Raw genomic sequence first — 20,229 nt, 5'->3', positions numbered from 1 at the left:
AGATCTCAGCAGCTAAAAGCTTAAAAAAAAAACTCTAAAAAAAAGGCTATAGGGAATTCATCTTTAAAAATGGCAGGGGAGCATGGCAGATGGAAGAAGTATTCAACTAAGCAAAAGATAGTTACCATCAGGGAGATTAGAAATAGGCTGTAGTTAAAACATAATTCATTTTGATTCCTCCCCATAGGCACTATTGGAATAGTAAGCATACTTTTCTCAAATGTGATAATTTTCACTAGCCCTCTATGAAGAAAATACTTAATTGTGTCCTAGCACCCTTTGTAGGTCTATAGACGAGCATATTCTTGAACATTCTAGGGAAAGACACTTGTCAGTTTTCCCTTTATCCTATGCTATGGCAACTGTATAGTCCTGAGGCAGTTCTCTCAAAAAAAAAAAAAAAAAAAAAAAAAAAAAGAAGTTTACTTTGAATAAAGCTTGTTTAAAACAAAACCCTTTGTGACCCATGGAGGGGAAAAAAAATTGCTATATACTTCTAGAATGAGAATTGATGAATTTTGAAAGCAGAATGAAGTATACTTTTAAAAAATATTTTCTGGCTTTTTTAGGTTTTTTTTTTACAACTTGGCTAATATGGAAGGAAATATGTGCATAACTTAATATGTATAATTGAGATCAAATTGCTTGTCTTTTCAAGGAGTGGAGGGAGAGAATTTAGACCTCAAACTTTTAAATAATGAATGTTAAAAAATTTTTTCTATTTGTAATTGGAAAATATTTAATAGAATAAATAAAAACATTTATCAAAAAAAAAAAAAAAAGAATTCTTTTAAAGAATATTTGCCCCAATTTTTGATTCTGAGAAATACAGAAAGTCATCTTACTCCTAACTATCAGCAAATTACTCCATCTCAAAAAATCCACAGGCTACACTGAAAAGTGGATAAGAAGAGGGGTCCATTTAGTAACTAGTACAATGTTTTTTAGCTTTATGTTAGCTTTAATGTGTGTCTGCTGAATTCAAAATAATCCTTGTAAAATATAAAGTCAAAAAGAAAACTAAGAACGATTTTATTTACTTTTAAAGAAATATCTCAAATGAGTAATTTCAAACCAACCTATCAGGGTTGTTCTCTAATCGTTTTAATATTAGTTTTCCTAAATTTGAGTGAGATATTATTTGTACCAGAACAAAAATTGAAGCAAACTTTTAGTGTTCTGAGAAGAATAAATAATGAAGATTAAAATTCTGTAAGTGAAATAAAAGCTAGAGAAATTTTTTAAATCCCACTTGATACTTTACTTGAGTAGACATCTTAGTAAATTTTCTTTCTTGATATAGAGATTATTATACTTATAATAAAAAACAAAAGGATATCTCTTGTTCAAGCTTAAGCTTTGCATTTTTAGAAGCCACTCTATGTCCCACAAAGCAGCTAGGATAGGTAATCATTTGAAATCAAAACCAATGTACTTCTGTCCCCCTTTCCTGAGTTTTTTGGCTATTCTTGTCAAAGAAAAGAAAGAAGAATTTTTACTTGTTTATTTCCATGGCATTAACCTCAATAGAGAATCTAAGTTTTTCAGAGCTGGGAGAAGAAAAACATATTCTAAAGTTTTGCTCTTTACTAGAATTGTCTGTAGTACAAAATATGTACTCTATATATGTGGCCTGTCAGTTTTGATAAACACCAAGTCTTCTACTATTCTTTATATTTATATTAAACATAAGTTTTAAACAGCTTTAATTTTAAAAGAAAAGGTTGAAAGATTACTTCAGTTATCACAACAATTACAGATTTTGCCCATCTCCCCTTCATTGAACCTCCAATGTTATTTTGGTTTCTGCAGTAGCTTAGCTTCTTTCCAATAAAATTTGTAGTAAAAACAGAGAAAAAGGCAAATAGAGATAAATATTGAAGAACTAATAAAATTTCAATAAAGATAAAACTTCATTGATTTTCCTCCAGATACATTTATTTCTGTTGCCCACATATGTTCTGGTAAATTAATGATAAAGTTATTACAAATAGTAGAAAAGTTGTAGAAATCTCTTCAAATTTAAACTTAATCAATTTGTTTAAATCACACACAAATAAGAATGTCATACAAACATTTTGCAAATGCATTTAAATAATCCTAGAACCATAATCCTTCAGAGTAATGATTTTTAGAAGGATCATGGAGATAGCCTTCTTTTATACTACTTAGGAAGAATGCCATAGAAAATGCATCTTTTAAATCTTACATCTGCATTTATTATTATTTCCAACCCAAGATCTCAGCAATTGTAAACTAATAAATTATCCTATATTCTCAAAGAATCTTTCCTAAAGTGTGTTTAGGGAACTTGCAGACAAGGGGAAATGATAAAATATGAACAAAGTGGAGGAGGAATTTTCAGCTACTTACTATCTGTGTACCCTAGTTAAGTCACTTCACTAATTTGCAGCTCAGTGTCCTCATCTATAAAATGGGGGAAATGGGGACTGGACTATCCTTGATAATTGTGGTCCATTATTCCTTTTTCCCCCTTAACACAGCTGAATCAATTACACCAAAAACCCTTCCCCCCTCTCCCTTATATTTCCCCAGTATTTGTCTATTCTCCATAATGTATATTTCCTATCTAGTTAGAGGTATAAGAACAAGTGTCCCTGAGTTCCCTGATACAAAAGAATGTAGTTGACTGCAGTTATTCTCCACAGAAAAACCAGGGTAAACACTGTCAGGGTATGCCTTTGTTGGAAAGTAGCCTTTGTTGGGTTGTTGGAAGACAGTTCAGAAGCCTGAGTAGACAAAAAAAGGAGGCAGAACTCACCCAGCCTTAAAAAAAAAAAAAAATACTCTTAAGATGACAAAATCTGAAAATTTTCAAATGAACATATCAATGTAAATGACATTTAATAAATATTTATAAAGTATCTACTATGTGAAAGACACTGTATTAGGCATAAGGAATAGAAAGAAAAATGAAGGGAAATTGAACTCTGCTACACACAACAAGAGCAGGGTCACAAAACTTTCTGTAGCATTTTTTTTTTTTTAACAAATGCTATAGTTAAATAATACCCTGTAATTAAATTTAATTTATTCTCAAAAAAAACAAAGTAAGTTGCTTCACTTTATAAAAATCAATACTTTTTAACCTTTGTACATGTATTCATTGCTAATTCTAACCCAGTAGATCACATATCATCTCAACAACTATTGTCTCTTTTAGTTTTTTTTTTTTTAAATCTATTTGAGTAATGCCATATAGCAGAAAGAGTACAGCACCTGGCAACAAATGAAATGGATTCAAATCCTAGTTTTGCCCTTCATTAATTGCTTGTCAATCACTGACCTTCTCTGAGGCTCAGTTGTCTTATATGTAAATGAAGATGACAATATTTACACTTCATTTCTTAAACTGTCCAGAAACTCTGATGGAAGTCCCCTAAGACTTTGCTCTTTTGGTTTTGGATATCACCTCAATTTCATTGGAAGTTCAGTTCTGTACTTCTACTGGTTTGGTGATCATATCAATTTTGATATTCCGTTGGTATCTCATATCAATCATATCCAAACAACTCATAATCATCTTCTCTAAACCTGTTCCTGCTCTCAACTTTATTTCTTTTAATATCAATCACTATCCATCAATCCAGGTTCAAAGGCTAAATAAAATCTTCCCATTTCCTCCAAGTTCAAACAACTGTCAAATGCTCATATAATGTCTAAAAATGTATCCACCCTATCTTTTCACTCGTAATGCAACTAGCCTTGTTCGAGGCACTTGTTAGCTTTTGCTTGGAATATTTAAGTGGTCTCCTTAAACCCTTGGGCATCTCCTTTCTCTAATCTGTATTTCATACAGCTAACAATTTCTTTAAAAAATAATCTAGCTGTGACACACCTGGTCAGTTAGAAAGTTTCCTACTGCTTCTAACACAAAACACAAATTCCTCAACTTGACATTTAGATCTCTTCACAATCTGGCTAGAACCCACTTTTTCCAGCTTTATTTCTCTCTCAGTGAAATTAGATTACTAACTAACTTCTCCCACCATCAAGTAAGAAATCAGTCAATAGATATTTTTAAAGTACCTACTATGTGCCAGGCACTATACTAAATCTCAGAATTCAAAGAAAAAAAAATAGTTCTCAAAGAACTTACATTCTTTGGGGAAGAAGAAATAATATCCTGTATGTATAGGACAAATACAAAATAAACATAATATAAGGAGGGCAGACACTGGCAGTTGGAGAAGATCGGGAAAAGATTGGAGCAGAAGGTAATGCACGAGTTGAGCCTTGAAAGAAGTGAAGCAGAAATGAGGTAGAAAGTGTATTCTAGGCATAAAGGATGGGCAGTATGACACAGAGATGGAGTGTTGTTCTTGAGTTACAGCAAGGAAGTCAGTTAGGCTGCAGATGGGAAAAGAAGAGAAGTATAAAGTAGACTGGTTAATTAGGTTGTGAAGAACTTTAAGAGTAGGAAGATTGTATTTTATTCTACAAATGAAAAGGGAACCCATGAAATTTATTGAATGACATCATCAGACCAACACTTTGGGAAAATCACTTTGGCAATTTCAGGAAGGATGGTTCAGTATAAAGAAAGAAGGAAACCAACTAGGAAGTCACCCCAACAATATAAGCAAGAAGTGATGAGAACCTGAATTCAGTGGTGGTTATGCAGGTAGTGAGAAAGAAACAGAATACATTGGAAATAGAAAACATAAGATTTGGATAAGGTTTTTGGCCTCAAGATAGCAACCTGATTGGAAGCAGACCTTCCACCTTCCACATACCTATTCTAGCAAAACCCATAAATTCATATCAGAAGCAAATAATGAAGAAGAAATTCACTGACAAAGTAGAATGGAATGGTCTCTTCCATTCTAAAGGTGTGCTAGAAGGTTAGCCAGATGCTCTAGGGCAGCAAAAAGGAAGGCATAGCGGGTCTTGGCACAGGATAGTTCCTTATTACAAACAGAAATAGGCAAGGGTACATGAAACCTGAAAGGTTCTCTTGGCATCCACAGGTGGTGAGGGCAGAGAGCTCCACTGAAAAAACTCCAGAGTGATTTAAAAGCCTCAGCATGGAAACCATGGAAGCCCAGGGAAATGACAGATTATTGCACTGCTAAGTGATAAGAGCAGTCTGAGTCTTTAAATCAGGGACTCTAAAGTCCCTAACACTCTGCCCTAAATAGACCAGAGATGGTTTTGAAGAAAGCCAAAGATCTGGGGTATGCTAACCCCAAAATGTGGCCAGTACAGACACTGGGAAGATCCAAGGTGAGCACAAACAGAGTTGACCATTCCACCCAAAATCACAGGAACAGGTAAAGCCTGCCCCGGCTCAAACCTCCAAACAAAGAAATAGGAGAAAGGAATAAATTATAGAGAAAATGACCATCAAAAGTTATTATAAATCTAGAATTCCTCAAGGGGTCCATGCTGCCACAGCAACAACATATACTCAAAATGAAAAAGGGATTTCCACAAGGACTACATGAATACTTAGAAGAAATGATGAAAGAGATTTTTAAAAATCAAATAAAAATGTAAGAGGAGAGTAAGAATCTTAGAAAAGTGATAAACCTTAGGCTAGATTTGAAATCCCTGAAAATTAAAATAGACCAAACAGAAACCAGTGATCTATGAAACAGCAAACATATTATTTATTTTTAATGAGTCATCCCCCAACTCTTTTTCAGAGGCAACTGAGATTAAATGACTTGCCCAGAGTCACACAGCCAGTAAATGTCTACGGTCACATTTGAACTCAGGTCCTTCTGATCCAGAGCAAACATTTTAGAAAATAAAAGGATGGTTTTAGATGAAGAAATTAAAGCCATTTTTAGTCCTATGAAAAAATGCTCTAAATCACTACTTGCTTTAGAGAAATGCAAACTACAATTCTGAGATACCACCTCATACTTTTCAGATTGGCTAAGATGATAGGAAAAGATAAATTATAAATGTTGGGGAGGATGTGGGAAAATTGAGACATTATTATATTTGTGGTGGAGTTGTGAATTGATCCAACCATTCTGGAGAGCAGTTTAGAACTATACCCAAAAAAATATATATCAAACTGTGCTTATCCTTTGATCCAGCAATGTTTCTCCTGGGTCTATATCCCAAAGAAATCATAAAAATGTGAAAAGGACCCATATGTGCAAAAATGTTTGTAGCAGCCTTTTTTGTAGAGGGCAAGGAATTAGAAAATGAGCAGATGCTATCAGTTGGAGAAGATATAAATAAGTTATGGTAAATGAAGATAATGGAATATTATTGTTCCATAAGATATGATGAGAAGGATCATTTCAGAAACGCCTGGTGAGATTTACATGAACTGATGCTAAATGAGTAGAATTAAGAGAACAATGTACACAATAATAACAAGACTATGTTGTGTTAACAATGAGAGGTTTCAGGCCAATTCCAACACACTTCTTATGAAGAGAGCCATCTACACCCAGAAAGAGGACTATAGGGACTGAATGTGGATCACAACATAGTATTTTCACCTTGTTTGTTATTGTTGGTTGCTTATTTTTTTTCTTTCTCATTTTTCCTCTTTTGATCTGATTTTCTTGTGCAGCATGATAAATGTGGAAAATATGTTTAGAAGAATTGCACATGTGTAACCTAATTTTACTTGCTCTCTAGAGGAGGGAGAAAAATCTGGAAGACAAGGTTTTGCAAGGGTGAATATTGAAAACTATCTTTGCATGTATTCTGAAAAATAAAAAGCTATTATAAAAAAAGTAGTAGAAAAAAAGAAATAAAATAAAAGGATGGGGGGAGGGAGGAAAGAAAATATAACACATTTGATGTCAAAAAGCAACCAAATTGGAAAACAATTCAATTAGAGATATTTAAGAATCACCAGACTCTGAGGAGAATGGGATGCTGCCACTCTACTAAGTGATAAGGCTCTGGGAATCTGGAAAAGAAATTCTTAAGAAACTGAAAAGTCATGGTGAATTTGCCTAAGGATAAAAGAAAAATATTATTCTTCAAAGACACCTGGGTTTTTTGGTGACTGGGGGAGGCTACTCTTTCAGAGCTACTTTATAAGTCTGAAAAAAGATTTGTTTTTACTCTACTACAGTTAAAAAAAAAAAAATTATTGGACTCTCTGGAAAACACACACACACACACACACACACACACACACACACACACACACACACACACATCCAGATCCCAGATCTAGTATTACCATAGGGCAAAGTCAAGAAAAAAAATTAACCAATCACCTCCTTTGAAGAACTCCAAAAGTTAAAAGTCATAGGAATGTCACCACTAAAACCTAAATTTCCCTCATCAAAGAAAAAAATACTAAAAACAGTCAGAAAGAAGCAATTCAATCAGCAAGGAACTATAGTCAGGATCAAACTAGACCTGGCAAAGAATAAAGTAACATGAGGGTGGGGATGGTGGGGAAAAAATGAACTTTTAATGAATGAGAGTGCATCAAAACACTTTATTAAGCTTTAGCTGAATAGAAATTTTGTAATACAAACCCACAAGCCCAGAGAACCAGCAAAGTAAATTGTTTTGGACAACTAGAAGATGTATGTTATGTTAAATCTGTAGAACCAACCATCTAATAAGAGGAGAAAGAAACAAGAGTACCACAAGATTGTTAACTCTACCAATTTGAAGATGTTACCAAAGAAAAACAGATTCTGGGGGTGAATTGGTTCTATTCTGAAGATTTGCGAGTAAGAGGAATAAACTATAAAGAAATAGAACTTGTTATTTCTCCTAATTGGAATGAATGAGAAGACTATACAAACATGAAAGAAGGGGCAGGTCAAGTGGGCAGCAAGTGAACCTCTTATCTGAAAGACAGAAAGGCGGATTACACACACAAACATCAAAGTCAACAGGAGAAAAATGGAGTTGGGATGGAGATAATAATAGGGAGTAACTAGTCACAAGCAAAACATATTTCCTGATTCTGAAGGTAAGGGATTAAATAAGGAAAAAAAAAAATAAAATAATTAGAATATGTCATACTTTATATTGCCTCAGACAATTGAGGAATGGCTGAATATACTGTGTGTGGTATAGAAATGTAATGAAGTTAACATAGGTCTATAAAAATGATTTTTAAAAAAAAAGATGATTTCAGAGAATCTGAGTAGCATGAATTTATACCAAGTGAGGTGAACAGAAGCAAGTAAACAATGTAGACAAGGCTAGCAACATTATAAATAGAGTAGCAATAATAATAGCTAGCATTTAATGTTTTAAAATTTCTAAAGTGTTTTAGAACATCAATTCATTTGATCCACACAGCGCTTTAAGCAGTAAGTATATTATTATCTCCATTTTACAGATGAGGAAAATATGGCTGAGAAAAGGTAAGTTACTTGCATGGGGCCACAAAGCTAACTGTCTGAAGCAGTCTTTGAAATTCATTCTTTTGAGTTCCTAATTTGGCCACCTAAATTAACACAATCTTAAAAGGCTTAAGAGCTCACAAGGGAAGGGTATCTCCAGAGAGTAGTTCATCTCTAAAATGAATCCCTCTCCTGACAGAAAAGTAAATATATTTCACTGTGCAGATTCATGTTGCTTAAATATGCTAATTTTTTCAATATGCTTTATTTTTGTTGATATATATATATATATTTGTTGTAATTTATTATGTACTTTTTTTTTTTTTTTAATTGAGTAAGAAGTGAAGATTGATAGTTTCAAATGAAATCCTGGTTTTGTGTTTGGAAGCATTCTGATTTTGGAGTTTCAAATGAACAGCTTTGTGGTGTGGGAGTGGAGTTAGGATAGTTAAAGAGAGCCCTGGAGTTTCAAACTAGAGATTGGAATAATGGTGGGTCCTATTTTAATAGAAATGGCAAAGTTAAGTATTTCTGTGGGTTTGAGGGAAAAGAGAATGTATGAAACACATTTCTTTCTTATCTGTGATAGTTGTAAGAAATACTTTCTTCCTTCAAGGCCAGATTAGGTGCTGCTTCTCTCAGGAGGTCTAATCAGTACGACTCTAGCTATGAATGATTTTCCCACCATCATACACATCATATCCCTTATCTGTACAGGTAAGATCCTGCTATATACTGTCATGGCCTTGAGGGCAAGGGCTGGACCATTTTTCAAAGCTGCATTCCCAGGAAAATAGAATACCCCTTGTACATGAAAGACATTTAACAAAAAGGGTTAAAGAATAATTATTAGCTTTAACATTTTAATAACAATAATTAGCACAATTTCCACTTAAAAATAGTACACGATCATTTTAGAAGAGAATAAATTTCTACATAGATGTATAACGCCATGGAATCAATATTTAAATAGGATCCCTTTAAACTCGTACTTTAGTCTTAAGGAAGTTTTTCAGAAACAATTGGTTATTGATGAACCATATCCACCTTGTAATCTTTAGTGCTTTCTCTAGCTCCTAGATAATAACAAAAAAAATTCAACTCTAGAAATTCTGCCTAACATAACTTCCTTTGGGAACAAGGATTGCATTTTTGCCTTTCTTGTATCCCCTAGTACTTAGTACAGTACATTGTAGGTGCTTGCTGATTTTTATATGCAAGGCAATGTGTTCAGCAACAGTGAATCCGATGATTCTCTCATAAATATCCCACATAAATGCCCTTTGCTCCAATTAAGAACTTGTCTCGACAGCCCATGGATGTATTGCGTTCATTTCTACTTTAGATTTGGGTTGCTCAGCCCTCCCTCTCATCGCTGTTCATGCAATCCTACTTAGCCTTCAATTCATGCTGCACCTCCTCAAACTCCTCTGAATCACATTTCCTCTGCTTTCTGACCTTATGTAAGTACACCTTAATTGTACAACACATTTTTATCATTTGATTATATACTTATATTTTCCTCTAACCCTCACTAGCTAGAATGCTTCTGTAAGCTTCTTTAGGGTGGGACTTACAAGTGAATGAGGGAGAGGAACAAGGATCTTAGAGAGGAGAGCAAAAGAAACAAAACATTCCTTTGCACCCCAACAAAGATTTTCGCTTGCTTTTATTATTCAAGACTAAATGTTTGATGAAAAAAAAAATTGCTATATGTCTCAAAAGAGAAAAATGTTTTTGGTTGGATAATATTCCTAGAATCTAAAATTATGCAATGAAAACAACACAAATCCACACCTGCAAATCAATTTCAACAAAATTATGTAATATTCTCCATCCACTATCATTTGTAGTTATTATAGCCTTGATGTTTGTGTTTCTCATCATTTAAGTCACGTCCAACTCTTCATGACCCACTTGGAGTTTTTTTGGGCAAAGATACCAGGGTGGTTTGCCATTTCCTTCTGCAGCTCATTTTACAAATGAGGAAACTGAGGCAAAAAAAAAAGCCTAACTGACCTGTCCAGGGTCACACAATAACTAAGTTACCTGAGGCCAGATGGGCCAATGGTTTACCCTGCCAAAATCTCAATATTTCTAGAAACAAGTGATTCTTTCACAGGAGCTTTTGGCAGGCTTCAGTGCAATTATTTGCATGTTGTCTCTCCAAATTACATGTGAGGGGCTGTTTTTAGCCTTTCTTTATATCCCTGGCATTCGTAGTGGCTGGCACACAGTAGGCATTTAATGTTTGTTTCTTTGACTTGACCTCTAAAGCAATATATTTTAATAGAAATTACATACTTCTTTTTGTGCTTTGTGTTCTCAACCAATTTTTATTTACATACTTTTCTATTCTCTTTACTGCACAATTACTCTAATACATGGAATGTCAAGGACAGAAGAAAAATAAAAAATTCTGTAGTTGACCACTCAACTGATTTTGCATCCTTATTAGTAAAAATTTGGGAATACATATTTCTAGTATGCACATGTATGTTTATAAATTATATACATATGTAGCTGTACTTATAAAATACCCAAAACACAGAATTTTAAAAGGATTCATAAAGAGCCACTAAAGTTTGAGTAAAGGTCAAATTCATGATTTAGGCAAATCACTTTAGAAGCTGTGTGGAAAATAGATTGGAGAGGAGAATGACTGAATAAATAGACACATTTATAATCTGTCAAGACATGATGAAGGAGTAGAAAAATTGAGACACTAATGTATTCTTAGTGGAATTGTGAACTGATCCAACCACATTGGAAAGCAATTTGGAACTATATCCAAAGGGCAATCAAATTCTGCATACTCTTTGATCTAGCAACACCACAAAGTCTGTATCTCAAAAAGATTTTTTAAAAGAATAGAAGGGGAGAAAGACAAAACTTGTATAAAAATTTTTATAGAAGCTCTTTTTGTGGTGGAAAAGATTTGGAAATTGAAGGGATGCCCATAAATTGGGAAATGGTTGAACAAGTTATAACATAATACTATAAGAAATGGTAAATAGACATATTTCAGAAAGATTTACACGATGTGATACAAAGTGAAGTTAGCAGAACCAGAAGAGCATTATACAGAGTAACAACACACTGCATAATGGTCAATTATGAATGACTTAACTATTCTCCGTAATACATTGATCCAAGAATTCCAAAGGATTCATTATTAAAAATGTTAATAGTAGCAGAGAAAGTCTAGAGAAAGAACGGAATCTGAATGCACAACAAAACAAACTATTTTCACTTTTTTGTGTGTGTTTCCCCCCCCCCTTGGGGGTGTTTCTTCTTTTACAAAATGACTAATACGGAAATGTTTTACATGATTACACATATATAACTTATATCAAATTACTTACTATCTTAGAGAAATGGAGGAGGTGGGGGAGAAAATTTGAAGTTGAAAATTTTTTAACATGAATGTTAAAATTTGTCTTTACATGTAATTGGCACAAAATAAAATGCTATTAAAAAAAAAAGACTTGATGAGATCCTGATAGGAAAGGGGGGAGGTAGGAATGTGAAAAGAAACACACACATAAAAAACGTGGAGATTGAAATTACAACATTTGACAACTGACTCAATCTGTATGGTGATGGAAAGTGAAGAGTCAAGGATAATACCAAGGTTGAAACCTAGGTGACTGACTCACAGAAAAAGGGAAGTTCAGAGGCGATATGAGTTTGAAGAAAAGGCAATATAACCTCATTCCATCAAAAAATGGTGTGAGACTGAAAAGGCAAGGGAAGAGATTTATCCAAGGACCACTGCCCAGGGGCACAAAATCTTCTATCATGATGATTGGCAGATAGGATATAAGGGTTAAGGCAAAGTTGGCAAGAAATAATTTTTCTGGCTCAGCTAATACAATCAACTGGCTGGGGCACCTTAAAAAAAAGAAGTCAAATAAGGGAATAAAGGAACTTTTGTAGGGTAGAATAGCTATATTGGAGACAAACCCATGATTGCCTAGTAGGGATGGAAGGGAAGATACAATCCATCTTCCCAATCTGATCTGACTGCTGATCACATAATTCTGGAGATAATTAGAAAACCCCTATTTTGGAGATGATCTCTCTAGCCTTAATTTCATTTTACAAATGGGCAAATTGAAAACTAGAGAAGTTACATTACTTGTCTATTATTACTCATCTAGTTGTTGGCAGACCTAGAAAATTCTGATTTAGTGCCAGATACATTCTTCATGTATCTGGCAAGCAATTCAATAAGCATTTGCCATGTCTGCTACATGTCAGACACTGGGAATAGGGTCCCAAAGTAGTCCTTTGCCCTAAAGCAGCTTACATTTTATGGGAGTAGAAGGATCAATATGTTCATACACAAAGAAATGTAAAGTATATACAAAAGAAATACAAGTAAACTTTTTGGAGGAAGATTTAACAACTTGGGTGATCATGAAAAACTTCTAAAAGGAGAGATTAATTATTTTAAGAGAGAAATGAAGAAAATTCAAACACAGGCTTGTGCAAAGATATGGAGAAATCTACCAATTACGTCAATTTGGCTAACAGCGAGTGTGTAAGAGAGAAGAGTCTATAATACATGTGTTAAGTGAGTGGAAAAGGCTTTGCTGACTATCCAACTAGAGTATAAATTCCTTGTGGTCAAAGATTAGTGAATGAATAGATATGTTTGTGGAATCACTTTAATGTTTCAAGGATTTATGATTTCATTACCATGGCAAATGACACACAAGCAAATCGCAAGGCCTCTATCATTTACTAGATGGTCTCAAAAAATTGCTTTTATGAAAAATTTTTAAAAATCATCACCCTATGAACCAACTGCTGCTAGACCCATTCTTAAAGCCTCTCCACCTTGGTGCAAGTCCAGCCAAAGCGTACATTCCATTGGCATTATATAACTTTTAAAAATTCAGGGTTTCTTCCACACCTAGAGTTATCAGACAATGTCTTCAGTGCAGATATTTATTTTCCCTATCACTAGTACAAGTGTCTAGGGTATACTGTAAAGGCTTCAGTAAATCCTTGTTAACTGGGCAGAAGTATGCTAGTTCTGTTCACAATGAACAACACTGACTTCATTCATATTTCCCTTCATTAATTACATTTAAAATTAAATGGAAATGGAAGCTAAGTATCAATTGATAATTTACCATTTAAAGTGATAATCTAAATACAACTGTCTAGATTTTAAAAGTGATTGGATTATCTCCTAATTAAACTTAATCCCAGTGTGTTTTGGAAATTATTCTCATTTATATCTACAAATATTTACTGAGCCCCAAAAGAAAAACGATTTTAAGCAATATAGGTACAAATAGGTAAAGGATCTAGTTGTTGCCCTCAAAGTGCTTATGATTTAGATGGCAGAGTCAAGCCATCTAAATAAAAGATAAATAGGATATGCTGAGGAGCAAATACAGAGAACAAATGGGACGAATTTAAACTTATTATCTAGTATTTATATAGTGCTTTATGGTTAGCAAAGTACTTTGTAAATTCTCATTTTATCCTCAAAACTATCCTCTGAAGTAGGTGCTATTATTCCCATTTTACAAAATAGAAAACTAAGGCAAAAAGAGATTATGTAATTTGTCCAGTCACATGGCTAGCAAGTGTCTAAGGCTAGAGTAAACTCATGTCTTCCTGATTCTAGGCTCAGCTCTAGCCACTACTACCTAAACACCTGGAAAGGATGTTGCAGTGTGGGATGGGAAATGGGAGGGGATTATTTATTTGGAGCAATAAGCACAATTCATACAACCTGGTTTATTCAATTCATATATGTTGAATTGAATTGAGTAAATACTTCAAACCTTTAAGAAAACAAATAGTTTGGCTATAGTCAAACTATCATTTACTTTTTATGTTAAATGGACAAGAGATGAATTAAGGGAAACCTATATACATACACACACATGCACGCATGCACACACACACACACACAAAGACAAAGCTCTTCAGAAGTAAACTGCTATGGCAAAAACTTTGGGGTAATATGACAATGAAACAGGAATACCCATTTTAAGAAAATTACAATATGAAAATCTAAATTTAGAAAACTAGGAAATATGGCTATGAGTTATATTATAAAACAAACCATGACAAGGTTCCCTAAAAAGTTATTTAGCAGTATAGTTGAGACCTAGTTTGGTGGAAAAATATTTGACAAAACATATGTATCTGTATAAAACTCAGATTTATCTATATAAAATTTTCCCTAGCATAAATTTCACTGAGCTAATTAAAAAAAAAAAGTTCTGGAAGTACAGAAGACAGAAATGTTTAATGTAGAGCAAGTATATTGTTACAGATAGGTAGATACAAAATCAAACAAAATGCCAAAAAGTCAACATACCACATCTACTTAAATATACAAGGCAGTCCCTTATTTTTAATTAAGTTATACACCAACAACTCTTTTTTTGATAATTGGAATTCTTAAGAGTTTTTCACTGAAGCTACATTATGGTTAGGTAATCAAATCCAGCCTATAAAAGTCTCTTTATCCAAATGTTAAGTTCAAAACAATGGATATTTTTTACATGTGTTTAGTGTACCAAGTGTAGCCCTATATTGATCTTTTCAGACATACCCATGTATATATCATAATAAATAACACTTCACTCAAAACCAGGGTCAGTTAACAATGAAATTGAAATACTTGGAAAATTATTTCAACTAATAATTCAAACCTAATAAAGAGTATAAGACTGAAAAATCTGTTTTCTGGAAACATCTTCCTCTAAAAATTTCCAATGCTGTAGATACTTTTCAAATCATGATCCCCTTTGTACCCAAAGTCTATGTAATCTGCATATACCTATTGGCCAAGATAAATATATCATGATTTTATTATGTAACATTTTCCCTACTGGCCCAAATATAAGAAAATATCTACTTTCCACTGAAATTGTGTATATATATATATATTTTTTTTTGGTGGGGGGGTGTAAAATCTTGTTACTATTTTTCTTGTTTGTAGACCATATGCAGAATATAGCATTCTGAAGAGCAAATATTATCAAGCAAATCATTATTTTCATTTAAAAATAATTCACTTTATATAGTACTACTGTCAAAAAAAAGATGAATCTATATAGTTCCTAAAGAATAAGTTAGCTCACTTTTAATTTGTTTGTTTTTGCTAACAATAGTGTTTTCATTTTCACTAAATGCCTTTTTAAAAGAAGTTCTCTGGAGAAGAGCTAAACGTACAAGTATAGTAATGGCTAGGAGTGATACATTTGAACACTATAACTTGATGACTTCTAAAGGGCTTTCATCTGGAAACTAACTTATGCTTAAAAATGTATTAAATTTTTTCCCACATTTTGTATATAATGTATAACTTCTAACACTCATTGTTTTATCATTTCATACCATTTAGAACATTTAAATACAAAGTAAAAGAATAAAACTTTTAAAGTTTTTCACAACAAAATTTATTAGAAGAATAGTGGTTTTGAAAAGTCTAGCATCCAGTGAGAACTACCATACACAACATTACAATTGGGAATGTTCTTCCAAAATGTCATGGTCAAATAATACAATGGAGCCATTAAATCTTACACATGCACGAAAGAACTAGCGCTTCTGACATAAAATGAAAAAAAAAAAAAAAAAAAAAAAAAAGGAGGGGAAGGGAACCACATGGATTAAAATTTAAGTATTTATCACATACATTAAGACACAGCTTATTTAGTCCAGTCAAAAATCAGAACTGCATTAAAAAAAAATTAATGTAGTGCAATCAAACCAAAAACCTTAATTTGTGATCATAAGTGCTCTACTACATAAAACATTGATCATAGCAAGAAACAAAAAGTTCAAATCACACAGTACAAAAAAATCTGTAAATAAATATAAACTACAGTACAAGAGAAATATTAAATTATACAATTCTGTCAAACTGTAAACAGTATTGAAATGAGGTCCATAAGAGTAAAAGGGGTTCCTGTTATATATTTTTTTCATGACACTTGAGCTTCTACAAATCTGATAATGCCATTTTTCATATCTTCAAAGACTATGGGTTATACAAATGGAAAGAGAATTCTTTTCATATGTAAGATATCAAACAATAAAGCAGAGGAATAATCAGTTTTGTTAACCACAGATAACACTGCAGTAAATTAAAAGATGAATGTTTAAAGATTATCTTTCTCTTGTAGACTGATCTCTTTTCTAAAGATGCAAAGGATTAATTAGAACTTCACATCAGAAGAATCTTGCGATCAAGAGTTTAAAGACTACCAATTAGACGGAAATGCCTGCTTCTATGCAGGAAACACCCCCACCTCCACCTCTGCTGATTCTTTGACATTTTTACATACTGAATAATGTAACACCGACTTTGGCAGAATCACTACTAATAAACTCAAAGCACTCCTGGCCCATTGGTTCCATCACAGTGGCCAGTGCACAGAATTCTCTAAAGACATTGCATAACTAGAATGTAGAGGTCAGTCACCCAAGGACCAGTGCTCGAATTTAGTAGTAGTCATGGTGAAGAAGCAAGAGCCACATTAAGGAACTGCCTCTATATAATTTATAGAAGCAGTTGGGAATGTTATTTTCTTTAGTTGTGCTGGCTATTAGTGGCATTTAAAATATATAATTTAACTGTATATGTGTGTCTATGTGTGTGTATATATATTATAGACATAAATATATAATATATAGACACATATATACTCACATACACACATACATCTCTTACAAAACATTGTTAACAGGAACCCCCATGTTATCTGTTCAGTAGTAATAACTGAATATACAGAATGCCACTATAAGTGTCTGAGGCACTGTGTGCTGGAGAGTTATATGCAGCTTTAAAATCCGTTTGGCTGAGTTATACCTGGATACCTGAACTGAGTTTTAAGTTGACATTCATCAAGGATGTGCTACCAGCACTTCAAAAGAAAAGCAAAACAAAAGATACAAGTCACTGCTAGGTTTAGGAATAGAGTAGAGAAGTACCTGAATTGAGTTCGAAGAGTGTGTCAACTGTCCCTGAGGGTTCTTAACAGTGTGAACAAGTCGGCTTCCTAAGCACATTAGTATTACTTTACATATCGGACTGATAAAATACCCATGTCTGACAATTTAATAAGTGGAGGTTATAAAGAATTATGAACAAACACTCCGAAAGTATATCGTATGCATTTCTTTTCAAAGCAGCAATAAGCTGCAGTAAAGTATACATCCCATTAGTACAAGCAACAAGTGGGAATCTGATAAAAGTTTCTATCTTTAAAAGTCTGGTTTTCCGACAACACGGCATACAACCGATCATATCAATAACCAAAGACTATTTATCTCCTAAATCAGAAAGCACCTAATTACAGACTAGCAATTCAGGATTAGGTTTTTAATCAAACACTTTGCTATTACATACTAAAATTCCTTAAACTGACTAATGCTGGTATTCTAACCTAGGTAATTATTTCCCCACCCCCCTTCATTTTAGAAATATACCATTCCACAACTTAAAAACATTAAGACTCATTTTTTTTCAGTCCTCTGATGTAAAAAGCATGTCAGTGAGCAAATATTAAAAATTTACATGGTAAAAAGGCTTGAATTTCAGCCAAAGATACTAAATACTGCTCATTCCCTGAAGACATAAAAGGGAGAGAGAATCCCTACCCATTTTCCTAGCGACAATAATGATCTGACACAATTTTTCATTTGGGGGAATTTTCCCCTCATTTCCTCTCAGATCCAAATTCCTAAGCTCTAAAATAGCTTAGTGAAATGAGAGGAAGATCAAGCAAACACTAGAGTTGCCTGGAAGGTATACTATGTTATCTTTTTTTCCTTAAGACAAAGATTTATTTATATAAATGTGATCTGACCCCAGATTAGGAGATGGTTTGCTTTTTTTTTTAATCACTCTAAATCTTACAGTACCTAAGACTCTGAAGACAAAATAAATTAAGACTTTAGTGTTGTAACAGAAAAAGTGCTGAATTATCCCTTTTCCAGTAGTTTAAAAATGTCAGACAAGTGCTTTAATAGTGACAGTAAAATGTACTGCTCGTGCTTCCAACAATAAAGAAAAACAAATCACCTTTGAAAAAGAAAAGTCTTTTTAGAAGTGCAGCACCAAGTATTTATTAAACTCAATTGGTAGATGTCCCCATTTTTCTGATGGGGGCAGAAAATAGTTTAGATCTCAATTTCATTTGGCTAGTAACTGCTGTAGTCTGTTCTACTGTATCAGTGTCCTATGTCCAGCCCCTTCCACACTATCCACTGAGAAATTAATCTCTAAAGAGATTATTTTTAAATTAGTGTTTTCAGGATGATACCTGAGAAAGGGAGCAATTATGCAGAACAAGAAACCCAAGACTGCACTAATACTGGTAATAGTTTCACAAATTCTTTGCCCAAGACAAATCTACAAGTCTAAGAGGTATGGATTGTTGAATATGTGTAACTGGTTTGTTTTTGTTTTTTTGGTATGTGTGTACAGGGTCATTTCCAGTGTCTAAAAATAATTACCTTAAGACCGTTCAATAACAGCCTAAGACAAGATAAACAGCTCAATTTTTACATACAAATAATATAGATTAAATATGACTACAATACTTGCTCCATCCAATTAATCTGTGATTAACTAAAAGTGCTTACTTTTAGGCTTCTGCAAAATCTCTTTTAGCTATTTCAACACATAGCTATAAATCAACCAGAAAACTTAAAAGTACCCTCCAACAAGTTATAGTATCAGTAATTTTTATATAAATCATATATTTTGAAGTTTGCCAATTTAACATATATTAATCTAGATGCTTCTCACAAATGGCTATAAAAAGAATCTAGATTTTTGACTCAAAAAATGTAGATGGCTCAACCGTATCACAGTATGTCCTCTTCCTAGTTTTCAGAGTTTAGGACAAAATGTTTAAGCTATCCCATCTTTATCCCAACCTAATTTCTCTCAAAAGCCTACATATTTGTATCCCCTTCCCATCCCCTCCCCCCATCTCCATCTCCTTCATAAGAGTTAGGATTCACATCTATAGTGCTATGCTACAGGGTATTTATAACTTTTTTTTTTTTAAAGGCTAAAGCAAGGTCATTTTGGAGAAAAAGGGGTTAATTGCACAGAATCTCTCTCCAGTTTCCCTTCAATTGCCATATTCACATAACCTGCTTGGTTGTAACCAGACTTAATGCTAAAAAACAAACAAACAAACAAACAAAGATCTGGGGATATGTATTCCATGCACCATAAAACTATCTTTTTTCTTTTGGTGAAGTTTGAAGACCATTTTTATATGAATAATTTCTCTGGCCCACACAATGTAGTAACCCATTAACTAGTGGGGCTGTTTCGCTAAGACCATTAAGCTTTTGATAGCACTAGTCTGGCCATAGGTAATAACAAAAAGCCATTAATTGTAAAGGAAGGTCACAAGTAACAAAGAAAATGGTCTACTACTTCATCAAAGCTAAGACTCCACTCATCAAATTTTAATGTTTCCCACAAGACAGAGTATGCTCAGTCCACTGTCAATCTTCTATTATTCAGTAACCTGAATAAAGAGGAAAGGATGGCTCATGTGAAAAATGTCCTCTGGCATTCATATAGGTAAAAGATATCAAAAAGCAAAAGTAGGTGGTTCAAAACTAAGGGGGAGACAGTTATATAATAAAGAGGCACCTAACTAACTAGTATGTAGTTGATAACTACAAAAATTTTGAATTTAAGCAGAAATTTCAATTTATCATTCTCAAAACTTACAAATGTAATACAAGCTTTAAGTTCTAGCAAGGATCACAAAAACACAGATGCAGCCCACCAAATGAAAGCTAAGTTCCAAGTGAGGCATGTAAGAGGTCTAAGAGATCTATTATAATGGAATAGCCTCCATTTTGTATTTCAAGGAGTAATGGACATACTGTATTGCTAACTACC

At 33.5% G+C, this 20,229-nt stretch overlaps 1 protein-coding gene across 5 annotated transcripts in view; it reads right to left on the bottom strand.

Annotated features, from left to right (window-relative positions):
• LCOR (ligand dependent nuclear receptor corepressor) overlaps positions 1 to 20,229 on the bottom strand; it is a 126,202-nt gene that overhangs the window by 12,564 nt on the left and 93,409 nt on the right. The window lies entirely within an intron of this gene.

The sequence above is a fragment of the Sarcophilus harrisii genome, chromosome 2, assembly GCF_902635505.1.
Source record: "Sarcophilus harrisii chromosome 2, mSarHar1.11, whole genome shotgun sequence".
In the NCBI taxonomy this organism is placed as follows: Eukaryota; Metazoa; Chordata; class Mammalia; order Dasyuromorphia; family Dasyuridae; genus Sarcophilus; species Sarcophilus harrisii.
Note: the sequence above shows the minus strand (reverse complement) of the source record. Positions and strands in the feature narration are given on the sequence as shown.